Source organism: Toxotes jaculatrix, chromosome 23 (assembly GCF_017976425.1).
Source record: "Toxotes jaculatrix isolate fToxJac2 chromosome 23, fToxJac2.pri, whole genome shotgun sequence".
NCBI lineage: Eukaryota > Metazoa > Chordata > Actinopteri > Toxotidae > Toxotes > Toxotes jaculatrix.
In genome coordinates, this window is record NC_054416.1 from 7,100,333 (window position 1) to 7,114,829 (window position 14,497).

General features: G+C 40.3%; 1 protein-coding gene across 1 annotated transcript in view; it reads left to right on the forward strand.

The window, feature by feature from the left end:
- LOC121177536 (glucosidase 2 subunit beta-like) overlaps positions 1 to 14,497 on the forward strand; it is a 107,495-nt gene that overhangs the window by 44,891 nt on the left and 48,107 nt on the right. The window lies entirely within an intron of this gene.

Genomic DNA, 14,497 nt, shown 5'->3' on the forward strand with positions numbered 1-14,497 from the left:
ATGTAAATAATGCATAGTAGTAACATTTCAGTTCTTCCAAAAATTGGCTTTGACAATGATTTATAAGGAAGGAAATGCATTCAGGACATTTATTAGGCCTCAAGGATACACACAGTCTGTTTTGATGAGAAAGGACTAATCTAAAAATGGCTTTGTTTACAAAAAAGAAATACAGTATGACAGATGTATCGACCTACTACTCGTTCATGTGGATCCATATATTATATACCAGTTTTGGGATATTTGATATACCCTGGAATATTTTCTAAAACATAAGCTGCACCTTGCATATGTACAGGCACAGGGGTTGAAAGCGAATTCTACAGCAAATTTAGCTATGCAAAATATTCTCTTGAATAGAAGTGTTCTGGCATACCTAGAAGCTTGACTATTGTGTGAAAAATAACAAACAGATTATGCATAAGAGAGCTTTGTTTACCGTACCTCCTGCACCTATTCCTTTGGCCATAGTTCCAAACAAATCTAAGTGAGAATGCTCTTAGTGTAGATGTGTGGCTGATGAAGAAGGCTGTTTGTGTGTCTCGTGTTTTGTTTTCAAGGTGAGGCAGCTAGTTTATTCCCCCTTCACACCACCAGCATATTATCGCGCTCCAGCTGCTGCGGGGAGACAGGCCCAGGTATTTATGGCTAGCATAAAAAGTGTGTGCATTCCCTGTCACCCTACAGCTCGAGATTTACAGCACATTTGACTGGGGATTGGCATTTCGAGCAAAAATTCTATTCGATATTCACTGGGAACTATTCAGCCATTCTATGAAGCCTGTAAAAACAAGGGAAAATATATATATTTTTAAGACGAGATGATAGTTGCAAAAACGATTTGATTTTTTTTTTATAATTTAATGACTATTTGAAAATTCAGAAATCACGACCCATCCCTACATTTGACAAACACTCTGAATTAAAAACGGAGTGTTCAATTTGTATAGGAGTTTAGAGCCTGTCTGTTGTGCATGCTCCCAGCGGATTCTGCCGTTAGTACATGTGTGTGCGCATGTGTCTTGCTGTCTGTGTACGCCGCCTGCTGTGTGAGAATGTGTCGATCTGTCTGCCTGCGTGCGCATGTGTGCGTGTCTGCATGCCGGTGTGTATTTTTGCGTGCGCAAGCGAGTGTGTGCACACCAAGCCCGCCTGCTCTGAAACACCAGCAACAGATAACAGATGGTCCCCCTGCATTAGAAGTGTTTTATTTCCCTGCGGAAGCCAGATATGTCAAAAATAAGCATGTGCAACATTAGTCATTTGGAATATTCATGCCCCTGCCGTCCGATGGTTTCCTTTTCACAGCCAAAATACCACCAGCCCAATTCTCCTTAGGAAGTGAGGGGAATAAGGGGGAGAAGGAAAAAAGCAGTCATCAGCTGAACTGATGGGGGAAAAGGCTGAGGCCTACATGCGGCTTTAATGGAGGACTTTTTATTTTCCTGATGGTCTCTTCTTTAGCACGCCAGGGCTGTAATTAAAAAGGGGCTACAGTCTGTAGCTGTAGATGTGTTCATATTAAGAACCACATCCCCCAGCCCCATTAGAGACAGTGATGTGAATATGCACACATGTCCATATGCCTGCCTGGCTGCACACATGTACACACATACACACACAAAATAGTAATTTGCACCCACATTGAAAAAAAAAAAAAACTCATCCAGGGGATTGGACTTCTTTTGCATTCCTTCATAGACTCCTCTTTGGGAGTCCTCTCCTCTCCTCTTCTACTTATCTTCCTATTTCTCCTCTCCACCTCCACCTCTTTAACTATCTTGATTCTCTGTAGCTCCAGTCTCTTTAATCTCCACCTCCTCTCCTCCCAGCCTTTCTACCCCCATCTCCCACCATTGAGTGTGGCTGCCATCCTTGTCCTTGGTGGCGGACATGGGCATGCATCATTATCAGGCCTGATTAACCATCCACGTAGTTGGCAGTCTGGGCCCCACCAGGGGCCAGTGGCATGGTTTTCCTACCGCAGAAAACATGAATTTTGAGCAGCACTTTCTCACTTGCCGTGGTCCCTCATGATCAGGGTTAATTCGTGGCAGCATGTGTGAATGCTGTAGAAAAGAAGAGCGGAGGCAGAAAAGGAGGAGGAAAAGCTACCAAACAGTAGTGCACTGCTTATCGCAGAAATGCAATATAATTTATTCAGGAATATGCAAATCCAACAATCACTCTGCCTTGTTTACCGAAGGGACCTGCTGATTCAGAGTCTGAAAGAGAGAGGGAGAGAGAGAGAAGCGAGAGAGAGACAATCCCAACCATAGACACCAGCATACAGTGTATGCACAAAGGCACCAGCAACCAAATCGGTGGTTTTCCTTAGAATCAGGAAATGAAGGGTGTCGGGCAATTTCTTGGTTGTTTCACAGCTTCAAAAACCTTTCAGTTTATTCTGGTGAGGCTGGATTGTTTACATAAAGAGCAACTGGCTATGTGCAGTGCATGTCATACACTGTATGTGCTTACTGTACGATGCCTCCAAAGCATTGAACTGAGTGTTAGTATGAATTACATACAGCAGTACTGCTACTGCTCTGACAATTGGGAATGAAAAACCAAAATGTGTCTATAGCACAGAATACTGAGAAAAGTATTGTAGTTGGCATAGAAATAATCTTGTTTACTTAGTATGAATAATGAAATTCTTAATTTTCTCTCCTCACAGGGTTATTAGATTCATGTTTCTGATGCTATTTTTTTGCAGGGCATTAAACTGACCTGACCCTTTGGATGCTCATTTACATCATTTCAGTGAAAAATGAAAAATAAAATATAAAATATAAAATAATATAAAGGGCTGTCTAATGATTTTTTGACTGACATGTATGAATCAGTAGCTTTGAAGCTTTCTGCTCTAGTAAATAATCTACTGAAAAAGAAAAGTGAATAAATATTTTCTGTGACCCCAGGAGACTGGAGACTGCTACGTACTATAGCAAAATAGAATACTTGATTAAAAAGATCAAGATAGTTGTTAACAGTGAATCTGCTTTATTATACCGCATGCAACCATCAAGTGTTTTAAATTATTTGAACTAACTTGAATTTGATCTGAAGCTGAGATGAGAAGCAGAAAAATCTTAACTGTGCTGTATTTGCAGAACTGCTTTTTTTTCCCCCCACTGGTAACTAAGAGCTGCACAGTCTTGCATGTCATATTCAATTTTTGCTCTTCATTGTCTGGGTTGTAGAAATGGGTATGAGTTGCAGCCATTTCCCGACTCCCCGCTGAGAGCCCAATTAGCCTTGTTGTATTGATTTCTGTGCACTGCATTGCATGTGCTTTTCCAGGTGAGTCCCTGCAGCTTGCGCAAGTGTATGGAAGACAACAATTATCCCCTCTAACAGAATCTCTGAGGCCACACAAAAGCGAGTAGAGCTCAGACAATTGATCTCTTCAGGCTTTTGAGCCTTTGTGTGGATGAGCGGACAAAGGCAACCACAACTTAGAGAGAGAGACAGAGATGACAGCAGCACAACAGAGATGACCACGCTCTCCCCAAATAACTGTGCCAGGTTAGGAGACAGCTGAAGAGACTATCAAGGCAAGGCTGCAGGCCCTGATCGTATCAGTCCCAGGTTCTACCCAGCTGTCTGATATCCTGCAACATAACCTAGGTCTGAAGCAGAATAGGATACTGGTGCTGTGGAAGACATCCTGCTTTAAACTGAACAGGGTCTAGAACAGATTTCACCTGTGGTCTAAGGTGGGCCAGAACTACTCTTTGTGACATGTGACATTAGTGGAACTGGTCTGAAGATACTGGGGCCAGATTGGGTGGCCCCCCTGGGCACTGGTACCAAGCAGGATGTCTGCCATAGCACTGGTATCCTTTCCTGCCTCAGCCTTAGGTTAAAGATATGTTGCAAGATGTCAGGCAGCTGGGTAACTCATCCATCCTTTCAGGTGCTGTTTCAGAAGACTTCAGAACTTTATTTTTTACATTATATTCTGAAAACTTATTTTTTCAGTTTATTTTAACTGAAACACTGAGAGATGAGACCTGCCCTGTGATGAGTACATAACAAAGGGCTTATGTCATACCACATCAGGCTCGGTCTTTGGGACCATGCGCATATTAGTGTAAAATTGCGTGTAATAGGCTCTTCAGTGATGTTTGGTTCTTTTCTAGGCATACACCATTTGCAGTGGCTATGGTCACAAACCAGGCTGTAGCTTTCAACAACAGGAAGTCATAGCAACACCAATAATAGCTGAATGAGAGCAGTAAGAAATGAAAAGAAAAACAACTGTAAAACCCCCAGTTATGTCCAGCTTTTTTGATTTATGAAAACTGAGGTTTAGTTTCATGCAAGTTTTTAATCCTTGGTAGGAAACCATAGACGCATTTTATTGGTGTTGACTTTTTTTTTTTTTTTAATTCAAGAAATGCTTTCGCAGAGAGAGATTTTTCATATGTGTGTCTACAATTAATATTGGACCATATACGCCAAAGTATGCTCATCCACACCAGTTTTAACCCTCTAACCCTCTTCTGTGTGTGGGGGCCTCCATCTTTACTGCATCTCTGACAGATAAACTCCTATTTGGACAGGCTGGCTGCCCATATTAATTCCATATATGTGAGTCACTACAACAGAATTGTGCTGAATTGTAAGCAGACTGAACCATTATTACTTGTAAAATGAACCATAAAAGAATCACATTTAATTATTTATACCCTTGCGTTTTCTACATAAGCAATTTCTTGCACTTGTCATGTGAACAACCCAACTTTTTCCACCTTTCCCGTCTTTTATCCTGCAACTTAAATGGCTGTAAGATTCTCCCATTTTTCATGGCAATGTATGTCATATTAACAATGTGATGCTAATCTGCTGGAGTTGTACACCCTCTACTATGCTATTTTTGCCACACATGTTGCCCGAGAGGTCAGCAGCATAGCAGGGTCCTTACTAGGTCGAAACTGCTCGGAGGCAGAAGTTAATTTCCAACACAACAGAGATAAATGACTTTGTTTTGACCTCCCTTGGTCACTGGCACAACAAAGACATTGTGCTTCTCTAGCAGACAGATACAGTAAGCATCTCTGATTTGGTTGGTTGTTATTTGTGGTATGAAATGATTTGATTTGGTAGACATGATTAGCCCAAATTGACTTTTTTTTTTTTTTTTTGTGGTTGAAAAAGGGTTGTAAATATGCACTGACGGCTACTGATGGCTTCATAGGCCTACATAGTATCATTTACTCTGCAAGTAACACTAGGTTAGTACTGTAGGTAGTCAAACATGCTAATGATTGTGTGCTACTGGGTACAGATAAACACACTATCTGTTTACTTAGACTGTTGTTTGTGTTGTTGATTTTGGAAAGGCTATCATCAACAGACACCGTCCCCCAGATGATTTGAATATTCTCCACTTAAACATGCGGAGGAATCCCTTGACGGGTCTGCTGTGCGACTGCTCAGCTTTGATAATTTGACAGTTGTTGTTTAGAGGAGGAGGAGTTCAGCGAATGATCAGTTTTTTTAATTTAATGAAAACCTGTGTACCTTCTATTTGCTCCCCTCTCTTTGATTTTCTCATTCATGACTTTCTCCCTCCAATATGATCTCAGCTCCTGGTGTGCAAGATGTCAGTTTTTAATAAGCCTGTTACATTGATTATTCAATTTGAGGTGGGTTTCCAGGGCCTTTGTATCTGGCATTTGTATGACATTTTAACATAATTTGGTACTTTTTTCTCTCACTAGCTGTCAGCATTTCTGCTCACCACAAACCATCTGAATATGTTTAGATATCTTGTAAGAGTGGAAATGTTAATACAAAGTTTAATTGACACCAGCGTTATTTAGAATAGGGTGATCACAGCTTGGAAATGCAGATTTGATGTCAGTCTGTAGCTACGTGAAGAGGAATTCTGTGGCATGTATTTAAGGATTTTTAAACTTTTTCGAATGAGATTTAATCTCCATAAAGATATTCCCAGTTTTATTATAATTTGTACATCAGGCATGTGCATAGCTTTAGTTATTCGTGCTTAGGAAAGCAAGAGTCAGATTTGTTGGTTTGTACTGTTGGATATAAGCAATATAAGAATTCACATTAGATTATTTGGAATATTTTTCGGCAAATCAGAAGACTGCATTGTTACGGAGCATAATAGAACATTCAGCTCTATCAAAATTGGCAAAAATTACAGACTGAATCACATTTCCTTCAAGTTTTATTACAGATAAATTCAGTATTTCCATTTCTCAATGTGAAAGCCATTTTCTAAAATTTCTAGACAGTCAGGTTCAGCTTTATTAATTTTACCTTAGATACACATTGTGCAGCTGCACCGAAATATTTCCTAACATTTGATTAAGGAAATCATTCCTGCAATTCGCCATAACACTGTACAACAGCTGAACACACTTCTACACTGCCATCTGTACATATATTTTACTGCATTTATTATCCACTGCCACTTTGCACAGTTGTTATTGCACTCCAGCCTTCCTTACATAGCACACTGTATTTCTGGTTCATGCTGTTTCTGATGTACATGTTGTATTCTAGATCTGGCTCTGCAGGTCTGCAGTTATGGTTTTAATTTTTGGCTGGACTGCAACAGTGGGGCCAGCACTATAAACATGAATATCTTTCACTGTGACGATTGACTGACTGAGTGAGGAAGTTACACCACTGGTCGCTGATATTACAAAATTAATTGGCACAGTTTCTATCACATCATCATAGGGGCACAGACAGCGCTGCCAACTTAGCGCCTTTGTTGCTAGATTTACGGACCACAAATCTTATGACTTTTTTGACAGAGGCCTTGTGTATGAACTGTGCCTGACTTTTCCTCACAGTACAGTCAGAGGACTATATTATATTATTATGTATTTTGCCAAGAGCCTCAGAAGATATAAGCACAGCATCATTTTAAAATGTTAAAGTTCTTAAAACTACAGTAACTGCAGCTGCACGTGTACTCAAGGTAACTCATAAGATTAGGTAATAATTCAGCACCTGCCTTAAGGCCCTTAAAATTTCTAGCGGTGCATAGTCCCAAACAAATATGCAGAGCAATTAATCAAATGACCACAACCCATATGACACAAAGTAAACCAGAGGCTTCTGGGGCCCCTTGGGGGTCTGGGCACAGGGACAGTTACTTACTTGTCCTGATTGGTAAGCTAGCCTTGCAGGTTGCTATTTGTGGAGGAAACAACATCTAAACAAGTAAATGTAAGATTGTAATCCTGCAAGAATGTTCTATTTTCACATCTCCAGTGGGTATCGCCCCTGTCAAACCTAACCCTCATGGATATTGCAGAAACCTGCTATGTGCTATGCTGCTCAGTGTGGAGTCTTGGTGTCCCAGCTATATTTAACATAGAAGGTGTACATGCTGTAAGTGACCATTATGCTCTCAATTATCACCATGTATTCTCCTCAACTGCCCACCATGCTGCTTTAGCACTTATTAGGGGAACATACTTGAGGCTCACCCTGGCAGTTCACCTTCAGCCCACATTTGGCAGGTAATGAGCTTGACGGAGGAGACAGCAATAGACACATTTCCCGTCAGGGATCATTGAGGGGTGACCCTGGTAAATGCCAGTGTGGCAGTTTGTATTGACATGTGACTCAAAAATGGTACAGATGGCCAAGAGATCAACATTATTCAATTACTAATTGACCTCACTCCTTGGGGGCTCTTGAGGATGTCATCATGCTGTATAACAGATGTCTAGATGTCTCCTTTCTTTTTTTCTTAGATCTGTTGAGATCAGTTAGCGTTTGCACTGCATTGCACATTGTGAGATGGTTCACTGTTTCATGACGTGTTCTAATTGGTTGGTTTGAAAATGACTGTTGTAGGTACAGTCACATTGTGGGATTTTGTTACTGTGCTGTCCGAAGGTGGACGCAGCCTGTCTTTGGTTTTTCAGAGCTTTAAACTTAATTTGGTTTTGATTTTGGTGATTTTGGCTCCATTATTTCAGCAGCACGCAATTATTTTCAATTATTGATTAATCTGCAAATTTTCTCATGTAATTGATCAATTGTTTGGTCCATAAAATGTACATAAGTGAAAAATGCACCATCACAGTTTTGACCTAGGATCGGGAAGAATATTTGGTGTTTTTTGGCATAATTTTTCTGTCAATCAGCTCATGGCTTAATCAGCTAGTTGTTGCAGTGCTAATGTTGCTGTTACTGTATATTAATTTAGTTTGATAACAGTGTAACTGAGATAAACTAGTTTTTCATTTTTAAATGGAAATATACCAGAATTTATTATTTGAACAGGTTTCTGTTCAGACCTTGATGAAATTTAAAGCCTCTTCTTGATAAATCTTCTGTTTGCTATGAACATGAGCATCCTCTCTTGGCTTCCTTGTAGTATCTACCACAGTGATATTCAGCTTGACCATCTGAGGCTCGCAAGTTCTGTTACAATCTATCCTGGCAGCAGCCGACTGAAAGGCAGTTCAAGAAACCGTTGGATGAAATTCTGCTAAAGTCCCGTGTTGCTTGGAAAAACTGGGCTATTGGCAGATCCGTTTATCATTAAATGTGCCTGTCAGATTTTATTGGAACCGAAACTCATGCTTACTGAAGAAGTAAAGAATTCCAGCATAGCACATCATGGAGACAGGTGGTTGCCAGCCTTGTAATGATAAATAAAAAACATAAGTTGTCTCCCACATTAGATTGGTGTGAACTGCGGGGTAAATTTGAAGCTGCTGTTTTTTGTAATGGCCTGGTTATGGATGCATTCAGGAGATTCTGACCATACCAGGACAATGCTTTCTGCTCTTCTTACCGTCTTTGCTCAACCTATGTGTGTTAAGATTTCAGTTGTTTAGGTTGGATTCTATATTTTGCAAGAGCTGCAGTCTTGTGGTCTCAAGAGATGTGATGGCTGCTCAGACACAGAAAGACTTTCACAAGGAAGCGTGATAGCAGCAGAAATACGCAGCCATGGGATTTACTTGTCAACTGCACTTAAGCATGTGGGATAACATAGGCTAGACGTTGTGATGGAAAAATAAAGGCTGAGACGCCTTTCCTATGATCTTCGGTCACTGATGGCTTCATGTATGTCAGCGCCTCAGAGCTAAGTAGAAAATAAACTTGCATTAAAAGATGGTTCGATGGATGTCTGTGTTTGGAAGCCCTCAGAGCACTCTTCAGAATCATTTTTCATGTCATCTTACCTCAGACAAATATCTGATATGTAAGCCAACATTTTATGAAATGCCCACTTCTGTATTTGATTCATTCCTTTGCTTCATGGTTTAATGGATTACTTTATAGTATGGTAGGAGTGGAAATTAAATTATTATGTCTTGTCAAAGTGCGGACCTATTATTTACATTTTCTTTACATTTCAATAAACGTCTGAGTGTCCCTTTAATTCTGGACTATTGAAACCTCACCAAGCGATGAAATCTAAAGATGTTTGCTAAAATCAAAGCGAATATAATTATATACTTTACTGAAAACCTGAACAAATGCTGAATCTCCTGGAGAGTCTCTCCTGAGTGTTAAAGTGAAGTGAAAAATGAACAATCTCATCTAACCTAACAAGAAGCAAAATGTAGCTCCGTATTAACATTTGAAATCTGCAGGTCCTTGCTTAGTTAGTGCTGTGTCTAAAAGTACAGAGCACAGTTTGGGGATTTAACTACGCACAAGAACTCAGCTCAATTCCCAAAGCATCCGCCAACCACCCAACTGCACAGCACTTTTGGAAAATAGACACACAGGTAACTGATTTCTCCACTGACAATGCAACACAAGAAAAGCTTGCTCTATCATTCCAACCATCTGGAAGTCTGGCTCAGACTTGAGGCTGATGTGTAACTTTTAATTGGAGAGACAGTGGTGGGAGGCAGAAGAGTAGGAAGGAATGATCCCAGTGGATAGACAGGCAGTGTCTGCTGCCAGATGGACAACCTGAGTTTGCTGGAGTGCACACCATTTCATTCGCAGGCCAATGGGAAGTGTATTCTATTTCACAAAGAGCTTGTGGGAGAGTTGTAGTTTGGCTCAAGACATCTCAAGCGCTGCAAAATGGTGCTATTTTCACAAGACAGATTTAGACAGGGGCAATGCTTAGACTTTCTTTTTGAGGGTTTGGCAACAGACATTTTCCATTTCTGGAAGATCTTGTCAATTATCTCACTCATGAGATGACATGAAATGTCATATAGTGGATCTCAGTATTGACGGTTAAGTGTCAGTTAATTGTAACTGTTAATGACACTGGTGGACTTGGAAATCAGACAGATTCTTTGGACAGCACCAAGCTAGCTGTTTCCCCCCACCTCCAGTCTTTATGCTAAGCTTGGCTAAATATGTCCTGGATCTACTGCCGCACTACTTGCACACGAGTTTGTTATCAAATAAGCAGTCTTCCTAAAATGTTGAACTTTTTCTTTAAATCCTTTTGGCTCGATCTAAATGTTGACTCTGTTGTAACATCAGACGGTGGCGTATCCATTGTTCTTAACCATACCTCGTTTGCCCATCCTGCAGCTCTGTTGGGAATAAATAAGCTAATTCTATATAATGCCATTTAGTAGGGTTGGGCTTCTTTCCAGTTTCACCAGTGTGATGCATTGTAAGAGCTTAGATTGGATATTTCTGTACACTGCCTGCATCAGCATTTGTCATTGTGAGATGATCTGGCAAAATTAAAAAAGATGCCCGTGACTACATCAGCTAGCTGCAGAGATATATGTATAAAGATTTTGTGTCTCAGGTCTGCAAAATGTTGCAGTGGTTGCATTGCAGTTTATGTATGAGAGACAGAGTGAGAGAGAATTGGGGACAGGTTTACTGTCGGTCTGTTGATATGCTCAGTCGTAGATTTCTTCCACAAAGCTCTCCTCATTGTGAAACTGAATATAAACAAGCAGTTGTGCAGCAGTTCCCGTCTTTGCTTTTATTCGGTTGCGATGCAAAAATCTGTGCTGTGTATAAGCTCCCACAAAACTCGAAACGTTGAAGTGACAGATCCTGTGCGGGGCCACCGTGTTGTGCCGAGTTGTATTGTATCAACTGTCCCAACAGTTTGGTTCCTCAGTATTTCAAAAGCGTCTTTATAGCCAGGCAGAATTAGATCTTCACAGACAGTGTGTAGCTCCTGTGCAGGCCATCTGATACGGGGCTATAAAGGACCCCTTCAGGGCTCACTCAGGAATGGTCACTTGACGCTGCTTCAGTACAGCTGTGTAGCTTGTCTCACCTTTCCCTTTGCTGTGGTGAAACCATGTTTCCTTCAGTAATATTCACATGTAAATCTTTTTGCAGCTGAGTCATGATCTTTGGTTTCGTGTTTTATCGTATTTTTGCTGAACAGCTCCCCGTCTGATTTTGTGATAGTTTTGTGAATAACTTCAGTTGATCCAATCTTGAAACTCACTGAATGACCTTGAATTTTTTTTTTTTTTTTTTTAGTTTTCAAAACGTTTCCACAAAAAAAAAAAGGTAAATTAGAGTAATACTTGCATGCTGCTTCTTGGTAACAGCACACAGCCTGGTAGTAAACACTATGGCTGATAGGAAAAAATTCAGGCCGGAGAAAAGCCCATTAATGTTCATCTTCCCGGCTACATGTATGAGTACAGACTCCCGGCTATTGACTATTACTGGACCAAAAACTATTAAAAACACATCAGTAAGCAACACTTTTTCACTGGGTGACATGTTTCTTCATTACCACTTCATTTCTCCCACAATACACTGTCCTGGTACTTAAATACTGATTGTCGCCCCAGATGTGTATTAGTCCACAGCTGAAAATAGTTCCCAACATATATACTATTTACTGTTTGAGTAATGTTTGCAACAAATTACAGTGCTCAGCTGTTTTAGGAAAGTTACTAAGCCTTTTATAAGAAGCACACACTATATTTATGACTTTAAAACAGGTACGTCTTCAGTAGGAACCAACTGGCTTGAACACCAGCCTAATTCTTTAACATATTCACATTATTTTAGTTTAGTTACATACTGTATATTTGTCGTAAACAATATCATATCACTAATTAAATTTTATGAATGTGAAATGCATTTGCTTATGTGTAGCTCTAACTCACTCTTGTTCAGTTTTTCAGGCTTTGCTCACACAAGAACCAATACAGTTTAACATGTAACTGTATTGTTTGTATTTTAAATTATCACATTTGTGCTAACTGGTGTCTGATTGCTCTCCAGCCATGATTGTGGTCTCACCAGAGATTGAAAAGAGTTGGAAAAAAAAAAAAATCTAAGTGCTCGTGTAGGTGAAACAAGAGTGATGAAGAGTAGATTGTGGTTTAAGTAGTGTCAGCCTGAACACTAAGCAGAATGAGGGTCCAAGTTAAAATCTGACATGAGTAAACTGATGCCTTCTTCTGGATTCACCTGTCTTTATACACCCGTCCCTACCTTTCCCCATTCACCAGCCTCTTCAGGCATGTGTATGTTTTTCTTCATTTCACACCTCTCTCACACCGCATATTCATTTTTCACTACTATTGCCTTTCTGCCACCCCCCACCTATCCGCCCAACCTCAAACCCCTTGACGTGGGAATTCAATTTGTACTGTATGTTTCATTTCTACTCAGATTTAGATTTATTTCATGTTGGCTGCTTTTAATTAACTCTCTGGATATGCGACGAGAGGAGGGTTGGGGGAGAGAGAAGAGAGAGTGAGAGAGACAGCGAGATAGATAAAAACTCCTCACATCCGCCAATGAGTTACACCGGCAATCATTTACCACTTAGACAGTAGTGCAGAAGCCCCCTGTTCGTTGCCCTGGCAACCGGTGCCTTGGTGATTGATTCCTTGCCAGTGTGGCATCACTGCGGGGAATAGAGCGCGTGAGCTTAGCGTGCTCACTACATCTTTCTAATTAAAATGGGATTACAGAGTCATCGCCGTTGTATGTTCAAACAAATGCAAGGCTGTGAAGGAAATCAATTTTGGTAAATGTCAGGGCTGTTAAATACAACTATGGATAAACAAATGTAAGTGAGCTCAATGTACTGATATGCACACTCCCTGCACACTATACGTGAAGATGTGCCCCCATCCGATTTGCATGTTTGGGGTTGTAGCGATTGACAGCAACAGTGCATTCCTCTGTCCAGGAGTCGAGCTTGATTGACAGTGTATGAATCATGTTATGCAGCACAAATCACCAGGCACAACAATTAGTCTGTTTGTTGCTGTCTGCTAATCAGAGAATATTCTTCAAATTGGAGCTTAATGTACATCTTAAATGAACAACGGTTTCTTAATGTAATTGGATTAGGCAAGTCAATCACATCTGTGCAGTTTATGCTGTTGTCTTTCAGACTAGTGTGTATTGAGGGGCTAAATATTCTCCCATGCACTGAGCTGAGAGTTGATTACTTCACATTTTACAGTGGCTGCTTGCACTTGTGCCAAGGGGATACAGTAGCACACTGATATTATATTTCAAAACATGTTCGTACATACATATGAATGAGAAATTAATGCAAGGGGCATTAGATGGTGTAGCAGAGGTAGGGGAATCACAAATAATGCAACACAGTATAGTAGCATTTTACAAAAGGTGCTGCAGAACCAGTAGACCCTTTTTAATTATATATAATAATTCTGGTATTTTGGTTGGTCTAGTGTTCTCTTCAGTTTACTCTATAAGCACTAGGATTTTCTGCATGGTTGTATCTAAAGCAGTCTATTGTTATCATATTGTTAAAGGCCAAAACTACATCTTTTATAAAGTGCCATTCTACAAGATAATTGTGTACTTGAGAATCATTCTTAAGTCTATTATTCATGATATTTAGTTGGTTCTTGAAGACAAGGATGACCCCAGAGTGGCCCTAGAATGCCTAAGATAAGTATTTGTGTTATTTATTTATATGTGTGCCTTAAAGCCGGGAGTCTCTGCAAAATTTTGTTATGTTCGCATAATGACAATAAAGACTCTTGAATCTTGAATCTTAAAGAGAAAAGAGCAAAAGCTAGAGAGCATGCAAGTGAGTGAATGAGCAAAACCAGAAAGAGGGGAGTGCGGCATGCAGAGCAAAAGAAAAACGAGGTCTTGCACCCGGTTTTCAGATTTCAATCACTACAATGCAGTTAGCAAGGTGTAACATAGTGCCTTGGGCCTGTTCCCAAGCGGAGCTCTTTGGCACTGGCTGTGTGGGATGTGTCATTACTGCAAAGGTAATAATAGACCAGGGAATTTATAATGTGACGCTTTTTACGTGCCTATGAAAGAGTGCCTAAAAGGCTGCGAGTGTTGGCAGAGAAAAAGGGAAAAAAAATCATGTTTGGTTGTAAACAACGGAAAACCTATTATTGGCTGATATGTCATGCGGCTGAAACATATATTAAACCTCTTATGAAGGACCTCTGGAATGGAACACACTTCAATTTCACTTGTATAGAAATGTGAAACAGGTCTACCTGCAGACCGGGGGGTGCGCCACGAGTCCCACGTACCCTTACTATATCACTGCATGAAGCAG